The 19,650-nt window shown below is 41.9% G+C and overlaps 1 pseudogene; it reads right to left on the bottom strand.

The window, feature by feature from the left end:
• Positions 1 to 11,979: 11,979 nt before the first annotated feature.
• Positions 11,980 to 19,182, bottom strand: LOC102860574 (annotated as a pseudogene).
• Positions 19,183 to 19,650: the final 468 nt, after the last annotated feature.

The raw sequence follows: 19,650 nt of genomic DNA, 5'->3' as shown, positions 1-19,650 counted from the left end.
TAGGTGCTAGTGATGTTTGAATGTTGGGTTTTTTGTTTACCACTGAATCAGAACCAACCCTTAGCTGACCATCCACTGGGTTTTCAGAGGCAGTAAATTACCTGGCAGGTAACTGCCCATCTTTTCCCTGAAGAGCAGCTGGAGAGTCTGAACCTGCTAAGTTTACACTGGCAGTGCAATTCTTTACTGGTAAGCCACCAGAGCTCCCTGATGGTTCACCCTACACTACTTTTCTAAGTGGAAGTAAAAGGAGTTTTATTTAATGAGTGAATGAGAAATGAAAGATACTACCCGAGGAAGTACAGGACTCTCTAATTAAGTAGTGTAGGGTGGTACATGCTTTCACAGTCCTTGTGCTTGACACAACAATAGGGCTGTGAGGGATGAGCTGCCAGGGGTGCTCCCACTAAGATATGGCTCATCTTCTAGGTTTGGGAGCAAAGAGACACAAAGGCCTTGGACTATGTGAATGCCCTTTCCTTCTCATCAAGTTGAGTCGACCTCTCAGATCACTGAAGGATCACCATCACAGAGTGCTCCAGAAGGTGTTTTAGGAGCAGAATGTCAGGGACTTCCCCCTCTATGTTTTCCTCAGATTTGCATAATTGGAAGGATGACTGAGTTGCTGATGGCTCCACCTTCATATTTACATTGTCAACGTGCTCAGATGGTGGGACATAGCTGCTGGTTCCCCAGATGTTACAGTGATGTCGACCTGCTCTTCATTGCCTTCATTTGGTGGTCTTGAGGCCAGTGGCTCATAAGCCTGGAGATTTAGGACAGAAACCGAATCCCCATTAGGTGGTGATTGATGATCTGGCCCCAGATTTGACAAAGGAACCATATATCACTCCCTCCACCACCTTCAGTTGATTCTGCGAATGAATCTGCTGACAACAGGTCCAGTTTTCTACACACTTGTACTGTGTGTTCACTACAAGTGCCCACATGATCAGGAGATGGAGTTCCTTTGGGTGGTAGCCCCTAATTTTGATGACTTATTTGGTCTGATCCAGGCTCTGTCACTGGAGAAGGAAGAGAAACAAAAACCATCCCCTAACCTTTTTCCTTGTGCCTTTCTAACACTGGAAACCTCCCACTGCCATGAGGGAAGCCTGTTCACAGATCTGCAGCCCACTTAGCCATCCACCAAGGGGCTGGTCTGAAGTCCTTCTCAGAGTTGCTCAAGTCTCACTCTGGAGAATGATCCTGGTGGGACCACACAGTGGTACCTGCCCCTCACATTCACAGGCATACATGCCAAGTCCTCCTCACCTCGCAGGTATTTTTCATAGGACTCCATTTGCTCTAATTTGATTTCAAGAATATCACTGTAGATTATGACTATTAAAGTTCTTCCAACCTTTTCTTTAATGAAGGTTATAGTCCTTGGTTTTAGTCCTAGATCCATGATCCACCTTGAGTTGGTTTTAGTATACGAAGTGAGATGTGGATCTTGCTTAAAAGTCTTCTGCAGATAGTTTTCCAATTTTGCCAACACCATTTGTTAAAAAGGCTGTCATTTCCTCACTTAACTGATTCCATCTCCTTGTCAAAAAGCAGTTGACCATAAATAGATGGGCTGATTTCTGGATTCTCAATTCTATTCCATTGATCTATGTGTCTGTCATTGTACCAGTACCATGTTGTCTTAACCACCACGGCAGTGTAGTAGGATTTGAAATCAGGGAGTGACATGCCTCCTACCTTTTTTCTACTTTTGAGGAGTGCTTTGCTTATTCGGGGCTTCTTTCCATTCCAAAAGAAGCGGGAGATTGCCACAACATAAACAGTCTTCCAAGTATCCTGAAAAACCAACAACCAGGAGAAGATAAAATAGATGAATGTGACTTTCTAAGAATCAAAACCCTATGCACATCCAAAAACTTCTCCAACAGGTTAAAAAGGGAAACCACAGACTGGGAAAAAGTGTTTGGTAATGACGTGTCAGATAAGGGACTTATATCTGGAATTTATATAATACTTGAGCACCACAACAAGATAGAGGTGAATAATCCAATCGAAAAATGGGCACAGGCTATGAAAAGACACTTCAACAAAGAAGACATTCAGATGGCCAGAAGCACATGAAGAAAAGTTCAAAATCCCTAGTTCTAAGAGAGATGCAAATCAAAACAACTATGAGATTTCATCTCACCCCAGTAAGACTAGCAAAATTTAATAGAACAGCAAGCAACAAATGATGGCGAGGTTGTGGAGAAACTGGAACCCTTATTCACTGTTGGTGGAAATGTAAAATGGTGTACCCACTGTGGAAAGCAGTGTAGTGCTTTCACAAATAGTTCCAAATAAAGACCCATTTGTCCCAGCAATTCCACTACTGAGAATATACCCTAAAGAGACCATAACCAACATCGAAGCAGATATATGCACACCCATGTTTATCGCAACTTTGTTCACAATAGCAAGGAGTTGGAAACAACCCAAGTGTCCATCAACAAATGAATGGATAGAGAAGCTGTGGTATATTCACACAATGGAATACTATGCTGCATTGAAAAACAAGGAACTCAAGCAATATTATTCAAAATGGGTGAGCCTGGAGGACATTATGCTGAGTGAAATATCTCAGTTACAAAAGGACAAATACTGTATGGTGCCACTGTTGTAGAATGGGGTTGACGTCAGGGAGGTGGTAAGACTGAGAAAAACTGGATAAATTATGTATACAGCATTGAAACCAATGAGGGAGAGAACAGTTTAAAAGGAATATGTTTTAGGGCATTTTGATTATCATAAGAGTTCGGAATGAGGGTTGCAGAGCGGAGTATATTCGGGATGGGGGTCGGAGGATATGGGGGGATTGTATACCAATTAAGGAGTTCTTCTTTTGCTTTTCAAGGAGAAGAGTGAACTGGGGTGGGGCTGGGGTGGGCTGGAGAAAAGTGCAACAATGAATGAATGGAAATCCAAAATCTCTGTAAACGTTCATTGAAATTAATAAAAAAAGTGTTACATAAACAAAAAGAATGTCACTGTAATGCTCGGCCTCAGTAAATAGGAGATGTTCATCCATAAATGTTGTGAGTCAATATAAACATGAATGATATAGGGCCTCATAGAAGTCTTTCCAATACTCCTGCATCCACATCAAGAGGATGAATGACATTATCCCAATATGGGAAGTGAAGTAAATAGAACATGGGAATGCTGTGTCTGAACTGGTGCATGTGAGGCCACACTTATCCTTCCACTCCCCAGGACACCCTGGTTTCATGCCAGTTTTCTGTGACTGCATTAAGTCTGTGACTCTGTAAGAGGTGACTTTGAAGTCATCTTGCCAGGAGGGATCCCAATGTGCACCGCAGGGTCTGCCAACCCAAATCCACACAGATCTTCACAGTCCCACCTTTTTGTGGGTATGGGAACCTCTTACGCGTCAATGTCCACTCACTATTACTTAAATTAATTTTTAATTTTATACTGGTTGATTTACAAATTTCAAATACATTGTTTTTCACACTGGTCTTTCCCATTTTCTTTACCCTCACTCATCAAATTGTGCAACCCTATGATTAACCCTCCCTCCTCTGCCCATCCTCACTCCTCTGCTTCCACTCCCCCCACCCCAGTTAAATCCTTCTACTTAGCCTACAATAATGTTTTATACAGTATTTGTCCTTAAGGGTCTGAGTTAGCTCACTCAGCATAATGCTTTCTAGTCCCTCCCAAGTTAGGTAATAATTTACAAAATCATCGCTCCTGTATGCTGTATAGTATTCCATTGTGTGAATGTACCATAATTGCTCAATCCATTCAATTGTGGTTGGACATCTGGGTTGTTTCCATGTTCTTGTGATGGTGAATAACATTGTTAACATTGGTGTACAAGTCTCCATTTGTGCCTCAGTTCTCTTTTTTAATCTCACCCAGGAATCTGCTGTTCCTGGTGGAACTGAGGAAATGGGTGTGGAAATGGAAGTGGGAGTGAGTGTGTCACATTCAGTACTCCATGGCTCCCACATAATATGGGGCCATGGCTAGTATGCATGTATACTTCCCCAAATAAAAGAAAATGCAAGCCCAAAGAGGCTTCTTCCCTTTTTGAATGAAGTGCCTCTTACATAATGTCTGCATCTTTCAGAAAACTACTCAATGATTGTTGAATTAATGGACACAAAAGACTCCTTCTCCAGTATCTGAGTCACCTGGAGCCCTTCATCACCCAAGGACCAAAATTCTGGCTACACCAAAAAAAAAAAAGGGATTCCCTAGGTCAGATCTCAATACTCTTCCCCCTTTGCAAATGCAAGCTAACTTTGCTATCAATACATCATCTGATCAATGAGGGTGGAGGAGGACAGCATGCTCATGGTGGACAGACATATAAGAAATGTGATCATCCCAGATTCTCCTGCTGTCTTTTCTGCAGAGCTGGGCTCCAGGCACACACCTCTTTGGCTTGGAAGATGTGATCTTGTCTGTAAATTAAACAAGCTGGTCCTCTCACACCTCTTGGTTTCAAGGGCAGATGGAGACACGCAGTGGGGATTGGTATTCTCTAGACTCAAAGCAGGGAGGTAGAAGAGTTCCCTTAGAAATGTATTGGATTATGTGCTCACCATGGAATGAAAAGGGTGAGGACTTTCCAGGTGGTGGTCATGGCTCTGTAGGTATCCAGAAAGGTCTCTATATATGTCAGGTCCCTTTACTTGTAGGTGGGCACCAGATTTCACACCAATTCATATAGTGTGTATTCTACAAAGACCCATTCAAGGCTGCCCTCCTCTACTTCCTGTTGTGATGCAAAGAAGCATTGCAGTGCAATCAAGTCAGGAGATTCCATCAGAGGCTTCCCTTGATCCACTGAGAATGTGTGGGTTCAGGGGTTAGTTAGGGGGAGGTCTGGAGGTTGGACATGAATGCATACACCAGAATCGGGGCTTAGCATTCAATACAGAATTTCAGTGAGAGGTAACAAATAATGCTAGAGACCTTCATTCATTTTTATGATTGTTACCACATTTACTACCTGTATTAATGACAATCTACTAGAAAGCACAGGGTGGTGTCTGATCCCCACACCCTCTAATTCTGCTAGATCTCTAGGGGAGACCCCATTCTCCACACTCACCCAAAATATCTGTGGGCCATTCATGGCCATAATTTTTGGGTCAGTGAAATTGATCCCATCCTTCTCTTGCTGGTTCACCTCCTGTGGAGAGATCTGTGGTGGGCATCCTGGAGGCATCAAATCCCCTCAATGTACCTCCTTCCATCTGTTCTCTTTGTGAATCTTGTGTCCTTTTGGCCTCAGAAGAGCTCCTGGTTTCATGTCTCTCTGCTCCATCAGACTAGGTCACCATGATAGGTACACCATCAGGCCCCAGCCAATCCACCAACCATGGAGAGAAACCTTGATCTTGAACATTTCTGCAGGATGAGGTTGGGGTTGTGCAGATAGCGGCCAAGCAAGGCCAGGACCTGAGACCCTGTGGTGACTGTCCACCTCAGAGCAAACTAGAGCTCAGGGAAGGTCCAGGGTTGAGCGCCAACTCAGCTTGTGACCCCTAACTGAGCCTCCATCAATCACGGTTCTAAACTGGATCCGTTGGTAGCAAATTGATGCTCAGTGTCTGAAGTGATGGTTATCTGGGGCAGGGACATGAACCAAGTCTCCTCCTGTACCACTCCATCTCCTCGTGTCCAGAGAACTCAATCTGATGAAGGAAGTCAATCCACCACACACTTTGTGCCAGAGCCAGATATATCACCCTAATGGTTGAGGGCTATGGATGGAGCTGGGGGAGCCCTCTGCAGTGCTGTTGTGACTAAGAAGCAGTAACAAAAGCATTCTCATAATTATTCTCATAAGCTCCCTTCTCATGTATCTTCAGATCGCATGATTCCTACCTCCTGGTGACAATACCTCTCCTCTGAACTTACAATGCTTTGGGTACCACTTTCACATCTGTACTTTCCTCATCTCCCTAACCCTCAATTCCACCCCTTTTCCTCTCCTACCAGGAGGACAAAGACTGACCTGGAGGATGGCATGACCTGGGATTGAGGAAGAGTCTTGCCCAAGTTGGCCCCAGTGGTTCCTTGGCCTGAGTCAGCCAGGCCTGGACCACTCATTGTTAACTCTGAATGGCATCTGCAGCAATGACACAGTCTTTAGAGAAGAGAAATGAGAGCATGTCCCAGCCTCTTTAACCAGGTCAAATTTCTCACATTTCTATGTCTTTTGAAGCAAGAGACGAAGAGTTAAAATGATGAACCATGTTCACCTGTTAAGTATCTCTACTCAAATGAGCTGGCTTAGGGATACCTAGGAACCTTGGCTACCAGGGTTCCAATATCTTTATGACCTGTTTCCAAGGAAGTGAGGTTAGTGTTCCTTGACCCAGGAATGACCTTTGACAGTTGGCTTCCAACTCCCTTATTTTCTTCTCTCTTGGCCTACTGTGGACAGTGTTTGGTGGAGCTCCCAGTTTAAGAGATGTTTGGAAGCAGGGGTGGCATCCACTTCCTAAACCACATGTCAATGGCAACTCTATGAACTTGAAGAAACCATGATAGGTTTAAAAAGACTTCAGGTATTTTGTTGATAAGGTCACTATGAGTTGTCATCAACTCGATGGCAATCAACAACAACAACTCTCTTCGTGCTATCGCCATGTGTGATACTAACGAAGCTCATTAGCCCCTGCACAAAGGAATGGCCTAGATCTAGTCAGGACCCCAGATTTGAACAAAGAGAGACAGCTACAGACACAGCTCGTGCCTGTCTTAATTTTTAAATTTCTTATTCAATATTTTTTCTGATGTAAAGTTTTAAAATAACTTTAGTTTGTAATCTTAGACAAATATTTATTCTCATAATCTCCCGGTGTCCTAAGCCATGGAGTTGGAATTTTCTGGCATGAACTTCCTAGAGATGTTAGCTGCTGACTGCACATATCACCCATAGAATTCTGAGTTAATGTCACATGCCTTCATTTAACAGATGCATGTGGGAAAAAGACTTCAATATAGATAGGAGAAGCACCTTAGAACACATTTACAACAAGCCTGTGTACTCGTGATTTTAGGATGCCACCATTTTTCTTAGCCTCCATTTCCTATCTGTACCAATTTCTTATTGTTGTCTCTAGGTGTCCTTTTTATTTTTATGTCATTTTATTATTATCAACTCCCACTCACTGTGAAGCTGTGAATGAGAGCTGGGGATATTGCCCAATCCTGATCTTGTCCAAGGTTCCCAGTCATTTTGGTGGAGCTGCTAAGTCCATCCATGTTATTGAGGGCCTTTATTTTTCTTTTGGCTGACCCCCCTACTTTTCCAGCATGATGTCTTTTTGGAAGGACCGGCACCTCCTGCCAACATAATAAAAATATGGGAGTTAATGCTTCACCATTCCTGACTCTTTGCAGCATCCTATTTGTACTTCCCCCCCAAGACACCTCTTTTTCTTTGGCAGTCTATGAGATGAATATTCAATTATCTTTCCTAACACCACAATTCAAAGGTTTTAATTATTTTTTTTTTCATTTTCCCTCATTCTTGTCCAACTTCCCTTCCATATGAAGATATGAAAAAGTCCAACCTGAATGTATTCTAAATGAAACAAACTCCTCTTAGACCCTTACTTCTTTGTGTCTGCCTTAGATACTAGAGCCAAGATCCCATGAATCCAGCTCCATCCCTCCCTTTCATTCAATCACCAATATGCAAACTGTCAGAAAGTTCTGTTTTGCTTCTACAACATGGCTCTAACTTGTCCTCTCTTATGTTTCACTGCCACCTCATCACCCCAGCTACCACTCTGTCCCTCCCTGAGCACTCCCATGCCCTCTAATTGTTTCTATGCTTCTAGTTCATGTTCTCTCAAAGTCCACTGTACGCATCAGTCAGTGATTCATTTTCTTCAGTTTAGAAATCAGATTACAATTGGAACCATGCATGAGCTCCATATGCAATGAAGCCTATGAGAGGTGGAATTTGACGAAACCACCCAGAATTGTTCCAGGTGTGTTGAGGTTTCTGCCTTTAACAGGATACAGTCACTGTACTGCTAGGGGGAAAAAAAAAGAAAGTGTTTTCCTTCTCTGACAGGTTCCCATCTTAAGTTGGCTCTGACTTTTTGGAAATGTCATGTCTGTCTTCCTTTGTCATCTTTACAAGAGCGTTTAGAACAAAAACAACAATAACAACAACAAAAGAAATGGGAGGTGAAGAGTTTTTTAGTAAGAATGTCTAGAAATCCAATCACATCAGTGTTCAAGTTAACATTTAGTAGAGGTGCCAAATTTTTCTCCTGAAATTTTAAACCAATACTGTGTACTCCTATAATCAACTCTTGCCTAGATTCTGGTGGCCTAGTGGCAAGAAGCTGCACTGGAATCCCAAAGGCACACAGTTCAAGTCCACCAGTTCCTCTGTGGAAGAAGGATGGGCAATCTCTTCCTAAGCCTTTAACTCACTCTGAAAACCTAAGAGAGAGTCAAGTATGGGTCAGTTTCCACTTGAGAGTACACAACAACAACACAATATGAAAGAATCTTTATCTTGACATTCTTGAGATTATCTCTTTGTGAGAGAGAGAGAGAGAGAGAGAGAGAGAGAGAGAGAGAGATTGGTATTCAGAATTAGGCAGCTGCGCTCATTTACTCTCTGGATTCTGACAAAAAGCTCCAGACAAGAGACATATTGCATTGCACAGGTCTGCAGTTAGGGATCTCTCCAAATTATTGAGGAGTAGTGATGTCAGTTTGAGGACTAAGGTGCTTCTGAATCAGCCCATGGTCTTTCTAATCACTTGCTATGCATCTGAGATCTGGACAATGAATAGGGATGGCAGAAGAATTGATGCCTTTGAGTTGTGGTGTTGTGGCCATAGGTGGCCAAAAGAACAAGTAAATATGTCTTGGAGAGAGTGCAGCCAGAGTGCTCTTTGGAGGCAAGAACAATGTAACTTTGACTCTTGGAGAGGGACTTGATGCTTGGAAGGGTCCAAAGTCAGCAAAGAAGAGGAAGACCCTCAAGTAGGTTGTTTTTCATGGTCACTGTGTCAATGGTCTCTACTGTGTTAGTAAATGTTAAGATAGCACAGGATAGGGTGGGTTGAGCTCCGCTGTTCATGGAATCACCATAAGTCACATTTTACTTGATGGCACACAACAACAACAACATGACTAGATACAGTTTCATGTCCATTTCATACTATAGTTTAACCACTCATTGAATGAAAAACTTTTATGCTATTTCTATGTTTTGCTGTTATGAATAATATAACTATTAAAAATAATACCTAGATGTTTACGTGAGCATGGGTTTTGTTCTTTACTCCCCTAGCATGTGATTGCTGGGTCACAAGGCAAGGATGTATTTTGAGTTTTTAAAGAAGGAATTTTTCCAAAGTAAATGTATTATCTGCCAAGAAGCTGCACTGCAATTCCAAAGTCAAGCAGTTTGAATCTACTATCTGCTCTGCTGGAGAAAGATGGTCAATCATCTCCTGTGTAATTAACTAACTGCCTAGGAAAACATGCTGAAGGATCAGCTATGTGTTGGTTCTGACTCGATGGTACCCAACAACAGCAACAACACTCAGTTTGTTTGGGATTGCAGCACAGCTCTTGCCACTAGACCCTCAGAGCTCCCCGAAGTCAGTTTGGATGATCTCAATTTTGTCGACGTTATTCAAAACATCATAGTTGGAAGCAAGTGGGACAAACACTTTGGCCACATCAATGTCATAGAGCCTCTTTATCACTTGTTTGATTTGGTGCTTGTTAGCCTTGACATCTACAATGATACAAGTGTGTTTGTTGTCTTCTATCTTCATGGTTGACTCAGTGGTTAGGAGAAACTTGATGATGGTGTAGTGGTCAAGCTTGTTTCTCCTGGGGGTGCTTTTTCGGGGATATTTGGGCAACCTTTGGAGACTCAACATCTTACTCTGCTGGGAGGTGGGTGATATATGTGTCTTCCTTGTTTTGTATTTATGGATGCCCTTCAGGACTGCCTTCTTGGCCTTTAATACCTTTGCTTTGGCTTCAGTTTTTGGAGGGAGAGGGGTTTCCTTGTTTGATCTCAGTGCCATCTTTGTAGAAGGGACTTGATCATTTTCTGGCTAATGGAATTTTTTTTAAACTTTCTCACTCATTGCATGATTATTTAATGATACTTTGTTTGAATTTCCATTACTAATTATAAAATTTATTATATATGCATGTGTATTTTTTAATTTTTTTCACTGACTACCGTGTACTTTATTGATGGTACATGACAAGATTGGCTCTCTAAGACCCTTCCCTTTCTCAGGAGGACTGGATGGAAACTGAAAAGTATGTGAGATTCTCAATATGTGATTGGAGGCCAATTGGGGCAAGGACTCCTCGGTAACTGAGGGTTTCTCTCTCTTCTAGTGTTATTGATGTGGCCGGTGATCCCAGGGGCTCTTATTCTTTAGAGGATATGTGAACCGTCAGGTCAACCACTCAGTTGCTGTAGCCAAATTAATTGTCATACAAAGAAATGAGTTTGACAAAGTGGTTGTTCAGAGCAATGTCAGCCCCAGTATCAAAGGAGGAAGAGTGGATGCCATTGTTAAGACAATGTAGTCTTCAGTGTATCCCAAGATCCCTTTGAGGAGTCCTTCTGATGCTTGTGTTATTACTTCCTAGATGTCATCATATTTGGCAGCTTTCACCAGATGGAAAATCAGACCCACTACTGACACACTGGAGGTGGGGACATGGACAGACATGCTTGTGGAGTCCACAACATACTCAGCACCAGCATCACCTCACTTGTTGCTGGTGGGATCTCACTCCTGGAAGATAGTGATGGTTCTCCCATTGATGACCAGTTTCCCATTCGCATCCTTGACAGTGTCATTAAACTTGCCATGGGTGGAGTCATACTGGAACATATAGACAGATGACATAGATGAGGTCAATTAAGGGGTCATTGATGGCAACAACATGTGCTTTGCCAGAGTTAAAAGCAGCCCTGGTGACCATGTGCCCAATGTGGCCAAATCTGTTTATTCTGACCTTCAACATCATGTCTCTGGGATGTGGCTGAGGATGCAAGAGAAGAGAGGACTTCCTGTCGATTGATGAGGAGCAGAGACTTGCGTGTGTGTGTGTGTGCGTGCGTGTGGGTTTATATATTTCCCTACGCATGTTAAGATTTTTGTAATTTCATTCTGTTAAACTGTCTTTAGTGTCACTAACCAATTTCTCTTTTTGTTGTACTTTTTTCTTCCCACATCTGACTGTTCTGTGACTGTCCTTAAGTTTTTTGTGTTTTGTTATTTTTTTAATGAAATGTATTGCTTATTTTCCAGCAATCTTGTTTCCACTATTTAAAAGACTGTTTAAGACCACTTGGTGGTTGTTCCAACCCACTCAGTGGCCTGAGCTGTGGGGGCCACAGACCAGGCTTTCGTTGCAGGCTGAGTGCTCCAGTCTTCCATAGGGAACTGCTGAATAGGCACAGAGCACACCTGCACAACTTCAGGCCAGTCTGCAACCTCAGGCTGAGCAGGAGTAAATTCAAGAGCAGGGGGCGTCGACATTCTCCTGACATTCCTCTTTGGTCAGCAGCAGCCTGCTTTTCCTTTTCAGTCTCTTCCAGATTTCTGTAGAAATACAGATCAGGCCTGGCTTCCTGTGGGTGATCCTGTAAGACTGGGCCACATATGCACAGAGCTCCAAGGCCAGCGTCCTCCACATCAGACCCACAGAGTGAGCTTCCCTATCGTTGTATGGAATAGCACTATCTATATAGCATAGAGGAGAATCTGTGTTATGCAGGGTGATGGTGGGCATGTTAACCTAAGACATTTCTGTCAGAGGCTGGTGGTTAGCCTTCGATCAGTTAACACCAGCAGATGAGGCTCCTGGAAGGCTGCCCGGATCTGGTCAGTAAAGGTTGCAGGAGTGAAGTGCCCAGTAATAAGAGTGGCTCCAGGAGCTGCGGCAAAGTTGAACACAGCTTTCTGGTCAGTATTTCTGATTTTCAATGGCAACAAAGGTGCCAGCAGCCAAAGGAAGCTTCTCACAGGTTCTCTTCAGGTTTATGATGTAGATAGTGTCGTTTTTGCAGATGTTTTGTTCCATTTGGAAGTCTAGGTTGGTGGCTACCAATTGTGCTCTTGCTGCAAGGGATTGGAGGATATCTTCCTTCATCTGCTGGACATCAAGGGCTCCAGATATTGTGGTATTTTTCCCTTTAAGTTCCAACAGGAACCAGGACAATGCTTCTGTGAGCAGCGTATAAAGGCTATCCTTTGAGAATAACGTTCTTTATTTATTTTATATATAGCGATCTAAATAGTAATATGTTAATATATGGTCAAACTCTCAGTCTAAGTTTATGACACATGTGTTGAGAGTGATATTTTAACAATAAACTTTCAATCACTCAGTTTTTGAAAAAAGCTGCAGAACAACTTAAATTGTAGATATGGATATGGATGTTGTCGCTGTTGTGTCATCATGTCATCTGCAACTCACAGTGACCATATGTACAAAAGCCCTGAATCCTGCTCTATTTTGAGCTAATCTGACTGTATGTGACACACAAACCTCTATTACCCAGTTACTGAGTCAATCCATCTCTTCCAGGTCTTCTTGTCTTGCACTGTCCCTCCACCCTCCCAAGTATGACGTCCCTCTCCTAGGACAGGTCTCTCCTTGCAATATGCCCAAAATATGTAGCTTCAGAATCCTTGCCTCCAAGGAGCAGCTAGGCTTCACACCCACCAGGACGAAACTATTTGCTCTCCTAGCGGTCCGTGGTATATTCAATACTTTTCTTCAGCACCATAGCTCAAAGGCATCAATTCTTTTTCTATTATCTTTAGTTGTTGTCCAGCTTACTAGTGTATAGCAATTAATTGCAAAGACCATGGCATGAAACAGGTACACCTTAGTCTCCAGTCTGACATCATTACTCTTCAGTACTCTGGAGAAGTCCCTGACAGTAGTTTTCCTAGTGCCATTTATTTTTTAATTTCCTGGCTGCTGTTAACAAGAGTGTTGATTGTAGAGTCAAGCAAACTGAATTGCTAACAATCTCAATCTCTTCATCATCTATCATGATGTTGCCAATTGGCCCAGTGGTCGAATCTTTGCCTTCTTGATGTTGAGCTTCGGGACATATTGAAGTCTGCAGTCCTTGACCTTCTGCGGCAAATGCCTCAGGTCCTCCTCCGTTTTGACCAGTAAGGTTGTGTCATTTGTGTAACTAACGCAGGTTCTTCATGAGTCTTACTCCGCCTAATCCCACATTTCTCCTCAGAGAGCCCAGCTTCCCAGATGATCTGTTTCATATATAGATTGAAAAGGTATGGAGATAGAATGCATCCCTGGCATACATCTTTCTTGATTCTGAACCATGCAGTGTTTCTTTGCTCTGTATTGATGACTGCCTCCTGGTCCAAGAACCGGTTTTGCACAAGCACATCAACTGTTCTAGGATTGCCCTTCTTCTTAGGGTTAGCAATAATTTGTTGTGATCCACACAGTGAAATGTCTTTGCATGGTCAATGAAACACCAATAGATATTCCTCTGGTACACTCTGCTTTCAGCCAAGATCCGTCTAACATTCACTGTAATATTCCTAGTACCAAGGTCTCTTCTAAATGCAGCTTGAGCAGTTCTCTGGCAGTTCTACATTGGTGCTTAGAAAGGGAGTTTCTAAACATCTGGCAATTCTCCGTTGGTATGTTGTTGACGTAGCTTTCAGCTAATATACAGCAGGATCTTCTTGCATGTGATATAATTGATACTGTTTCATAATTTCCACACTCTATCAGGTCACCATTATATGGAATGGGAACAAATATGGATCTGTTGCCATGAGTTGACCAGGTGTTGTCCTCCATATTTCTTAGCACAACTTGGTGAGCAAATCCAGGGCAGCATCTGTTTGTTGAAATACATCAATTGGTATGCCATTAATTTTTGGGGCCTTGTTTTTTTTCCTTCAGAGCAATTTGAGCTTCTTCCTTCAGCACTACTCTTGACCAGATGTTCATTTATGAAATTCTTCTGTGCCAGCCAATTCCTTTTGGCACAATGATTCTGTATACTCCTTCCATTTTCTTTTTACAAAGTTATCTTTTTACTTAAGGTTATATGAAACATGTCGAAGAATTTTATAATTTTTATATGCCTAACTGTAATCTATGCATTGTCAATTTATAATCTCATCCTAAGAAACAGGCATCACACATACCAAAAGACGGATTAAAAGTCTCATATTTAAAAGAAATTATTACTATATTTTTTTAAATTAGATGACAAGTTGGTAAAATTACTAACGAGCTGTTAATGGTTTAGTACCTGATATATGCTTGCCTATGTTTTCTCTCTCAGGCAATATTCCAACATGTGGTGTACTCCCTTTCTCAAAATTGCATCATGTATAATATCTTAGCCTGGTAGCAGGTTGTTTTTTTTTTTTAAAACCACATAATCAAATATGCCTTTTTAAAAAGCTGCAACAATAGCTTAATACATATTTGTAAACTATTGAGAAATTGGTGTTTAACTTTTAAATTCTGATCTCAGTATTGTTAAAAGGTTTATATGGCTAATGAAGCATCAAGTTTTAGTAAAGTTTAAAAGGAAGGAAAATTTGCTATTTTAAGATTTAAGCCTTCACAGAATAGAATTTATATTTAACTTGAGATGGTACAGTCTTACCATGAATAGGTAGAACTATTAAATATTTCTGGTTTTGACACCCACTTATAAACAACCTTTACTAGATATAGTATATTATTAACATGCTCTGAAATACATACTTTAAGGGGAAAAAAAGACCATAACACACAAAGGGATATTACTAAGTATGACACTGAAACTACTGATGTGTAGTGTTTTAAGACCTTCACAGCTTTTATTTTTACCTTTTCAGTAGTAGCATTTAATTTTGAGGTTATCAAGTTAGGATAAAGTTTTAAAATTCAGTAATCTTGGATTTTGAGTCTTTATAAATTGGAAATAGAAATGTGGCGTATACTTGAAAATTCATTTTTATCTTTCATGTCTAATTCGTCCTCTTTCTTCTCATCTACTTGTTGATCCTTTTTCAGTCGGTAGGTAAATACCTGTCCAGGTCCAGATTAACACTTAGCTGACAGCGAGTTTTGAAGAGGTGACTTTGAATTTGCTCTTACAAAATCTACACGAGATGAATAATCTTGTGGATACACAGAGTTGTGGAAAACTTCTAAATCTTCTTGCTCTTCAATCTTTTGTATATTTTAGCAGGCAGATGTGTAGACCTCTAAAGCTTTGCTGTGAAATTATATTTCAATAGTGAAAATTTTCAGCATTTCAAATTCTAAAAATATATTGTCTTTTGTTTTCTGTTTTGTAAAGTTATCAATAATTTCCTCCAGGGGACCATTTGTTCAGGTAGCATCCATTGTAGCTCTGTGTAATTCTGTTCCCGCCTGTGAAATAATATGTCAGTCAGAGGGGTTTCATTGACCTGTCCTTTCTAGATGACATGAACGCTTAGCTTCTCCATTCCTTGCTGTTAAGGTGGCTTTGTATTTTTCATTGATTCTATAAGTTTTCAAAGGTTCAATTATTTTGGCTTCAAGTCTTTCAACCTATTGAAAATTATTATAAACTGTAATTCTGCTTATCTATAATCCTGAAGAGTGGTAAACTCATCAGCAATGTTTTTCAGACCCTACCTTAAATGTGGGGTCTCTGTTGAGGTATACATGTTGGTTCCTTTTACCAGAAGGTCTGCTTTCTCTTGCAGTCTGGCAGTTTTGCACAGATAAGCAGCAAAGATTTGGCACAGCTCTCCAAAATGCTCCTCCACATTTGTGACTGCAACTTGCAGTAATCTGGTTTGAACATCCTGGTTTCCAGGGTGCACTTTATCATCTTGCCTCACGCTGGACGTGGACCCTGGGGGTGGGGGTGGGGCTGCAATGGTGGGGCTCCACGTGTTGGGGCACTAGGGGCCAAGGCGCACACTGGGGCACAACGGTACAGGAGAAGAACCAACAGGTTCCATTATTTTTAAATGCTTCCTGGATAGTTTCATATTCTGCTTAAAGTATTTTTAAGTATTACAACTCAAGAGTTGAATTTATTTTTCAGTTCCTTCAGCTTAAGAAATGCTCAGTGAGTTTGGCCCTTTTCGTTTTCTGACTCCATCTCTTTGCATATTTCATTATAATACGTTGTGTCCTCACTCTCCCCATAAGCTTTTAATCCAATACTTTTTATTTTCTTATATGAGAAGGGGCACCTATGTAAATACTGGACAGTGGCTGCAATATGGGATTATTCTTTTCAGGAAAAGGTGGACCTGGCAACAGTATAAATCAACCCATGAATGAGTAGGCAAAGTGTTCCTTTTAAATTGTCATGGGTTTAGAAATTGATGTGGACAACATCATGGACAGACCTTAGAAACAATCAGCTAACTTATAGAAGCAACACAAAAGAGCCCTGAATCTACACCCAGGAGAAGATAAAATAGATGAATGGGACCTTCTAAGAATCAAATCCCTATGCACATGCAAAAACTTCTCCAACAGGGTAAAAAGGGAAGCCACAGACTGGGAAAAAGTATTTGGTAATGACATGTCAGATAAGGACTTATATCTAAAATTTCTAAAATACTTGTGCACTACAACAAGATAAGGGTAAACAATCCAATTGAAAAATGGGCACAGAATATGAATAGACACTTCACCAAAGAAGATATTCAGATGGCCAACAGGCACATGAAGAAATGTTCAAAATCCCTAGCTCTAAGAGAGATGCAAATCAAAACAACTATGAGATATCATCTCACCCTAGTTAGAATAGCAAAATTTAACAGAAAAGCAAGCAACAAATGTTGGCGAGATTGTGGAGAAACTGGAACTCTTATTCACTGTTGGTGGAAGTGTAAAATGGTGCAATCACTGTGGGAGACGGTGTGGCACTTTCTCAAAAAGTTGCAAATAGAGATACCACTTGACCCAGCAATTCCACTGCTGGGAATAGACCCCAAAGAGACCATAACTGCCACCCAAGTAGATATATGCATACCCATGTTTATCACGGCTTTGTTCACAATAGCAAGGAGCCGGAAACAACCTAAGTGTTCATCAACAAACGAATGGATAGAGAAGTTCTGGTATATTCACACTAATGGAATACTATGCTGCATTGAAAAACAAGTAACTCATACAATAGTATTCAAAATGGGTGAGCCTGGAGGACATTATGCTGAAATATCTCAGTCACAAAAGGACAAATACTGCATAGTGCCACTGTTGTAAAACAGGACTGACATTGGAGTTGGGGAGAGACTGAGAAAGATGGGTTAAATAATGTATACTACATTGAAACACATGAGGGAGAACGGTTTACAAGGGATATGTGATTAGGTGTTATTGTCATGACAAGAGTACAGAATGAAGGCTGCATAATGGAGTGGACTGAGGGGGAGAAATTGTATAACAAAGAAAGAATTTTTCTTTCACTTTTCAAAGAGAAGAGGGAATTGAGGGGAGGGAGGGAAGGGCAGGGAGAAAAAAAGTTCAACAATGAATGAATGGAAAGCCTGTCTCTGTAAACTTTCATTAAAATTAATAAAAAAAATTTTAAAAAGAGCCCTGAATTTGCATTTCTATGACCACTCCAAGCCGACTATAGATGCAAAGAACCCATCAGACATGGCCATGGAGAGGCCAGCATAATGGGTAAAAGGCTGCTAGTTTGTGTGATCAAATATCATGGAAGCTGAAGATAGTGACAGGTGAACATTGTTGTTTACCTTTGAGTTGGAACCAACCCAAAGCTGACCATTAAGCAGGATTTCAGAGGCAGTGCATAGCATAAGAAACAGTTGTCCATCTTTCCCAAACAGACCATCTGGTGTATCTGAACCACACACCTTTGCATCGTCAGTGCCAATTCCTTACCCCTAAGCCACCAGAACTCCCTGACAGTTGGACTGTGAAAGTATCAACACCAAACATTATATTTTTAATGGGAAATTAAATTTTATATAATTTTTATTTATGAAATGAAAGGTAATCCCTCAGGAAGTACTGGATACACAGGGACACACCGTAGCAACAATAGGGATCTGAAGGATAAACTGCCAGAAGTGTGCCATCAAGGTGTGGCTTATTCTTCTGGGGCAGTGGGGGCAAAAGAGACAAGAAAGGCCTTGGTCTCTGTGAATCCCTTTTCCTTCTCATCAAGTAAGGTTGACCTATCAGTTTTCCAAAGGCTCCCCATCACAGCGTGCTCCACAAGGCCTTTCAGGATTGAGGAGAAGAACGTCAGGTATCTCCCCCCCAGTGTTTTCCTCTGATTGGCATGATTGGAAGGATGACTGAGTTTGGTGATTTCTCCAACTCCACATTTACATTGTCAACGTGCTCAGGTGGGAGCACATAAACTGGCTCCCCAGTTGTTAGAGGGATGACATCAACTTCCCTTTCATTGCCTTCATTTGATGGTCTAGAGACCAATGGCTCATAAACCTGGAGATTTAGGACAGAAACAAAGTCCCCATGAGGTAGTGATCGATGATCTGATACCAGACTTGGCAAATGAGCCCTATGTACCTCCTTCCACTGCTTTCAGCTGATGCTGTGAAGGAATCTGCGGACACAGGCCCAGTTCTCTACACACATGTATTGTGTGGTCTTTACAATCGCCAATATGACCAGGAGATGGAGTTTCCTTGGATGGTGGCCCCATACTTTGATGATTTACCTGGTCTTGTCTGGGCTCTGGTGCTAGAGAAGAGAAACAAAAATCACCCCCTGAACACCTTTCCTTGTGCCTTTCTAACAATTGAAACCTCACACTGCCATGTGAAGGAAGCCTGTTTCCAGACCTGTAGCCCAGGCAGCCGCCCACCGAGGGGCTGGTCTGAAGTCCCTGTGAGTGTGGGTCAAGTCTCACTCTGGAGAGTGATCCCAGTGGTACCACAGGCCGGTGATACCAGCCCCTCTGTTCACAGGCAAATGCGCTAAGTCCTCCTCACCTTGCAGGTGTTGTTCATTAAACTCCATTTGCTCGAATTTGATTTTAAGAATGTCACCGTAATGCTCGGCCTCCGTGTATAAAAGATATTCGTCCATAAATGTTGTGAGCCAATATAAACATGGATGATTTGGGGGCTCATAGTAGTCTTGCCAATATTCCTTCATCCACATCAAGAGTATAAATGACATTGCCCTGGGGATGGGGAGTGAAGAGCAGGCTTAGAATTTGTTCTTCTCTCCACACTGTCCTCCCAGGAAATGTTTGCTGGGACTTGGTGTCCACCAATATTCTGACCAAACCTCTTCAGGAAACTTACCCAGGTCATGGACCTCACTAACCTGCTCCACAGAGGAAACAAAACCCTGCAATTGTGGTGAGGGGTGTGTCTGTGTGGACAATTGCAAGCCTGGCTCCCATGGGTGCTTCCTGAACAACTGAAAAATGAGAGTTATGGAATCCAAGCCCTGCCATCTCCTGTGCAGACCTTCAGTCTGTGAACTTTTTTGCTGGGGGATTCTGAGCATGTACACGAGATCCATAGTCCCACAGGCACTGTGAACCCAACAGCGCGGGCCCCACTTGCTGGTCAACCCCAATACTGGAACTCACCATTGAAGAGAGTTTTCTGCCCCAAATTC

This window comes from Elephantulus edwardii, unplaced genomic scaffold, assembly GCF_000299155.1.
Source record: "Elephantulus edwardii isolate Elephantulus edwardi_28Jun2011 unplaced genomic scaffold, EleEdw1.0 scaffold00019, whole genome shotgun sequence".
NCBI lineage: Eukaryota > Metazoa > Chordata > Mammalia > Macroscelidea > Macroscelididae > Elephantulus > Elephantulus edwardii.
Note: the sequence above shows the minus strand (reverse complement) of the source record. Positions and strands in the feature narration are given on the sequence as shown.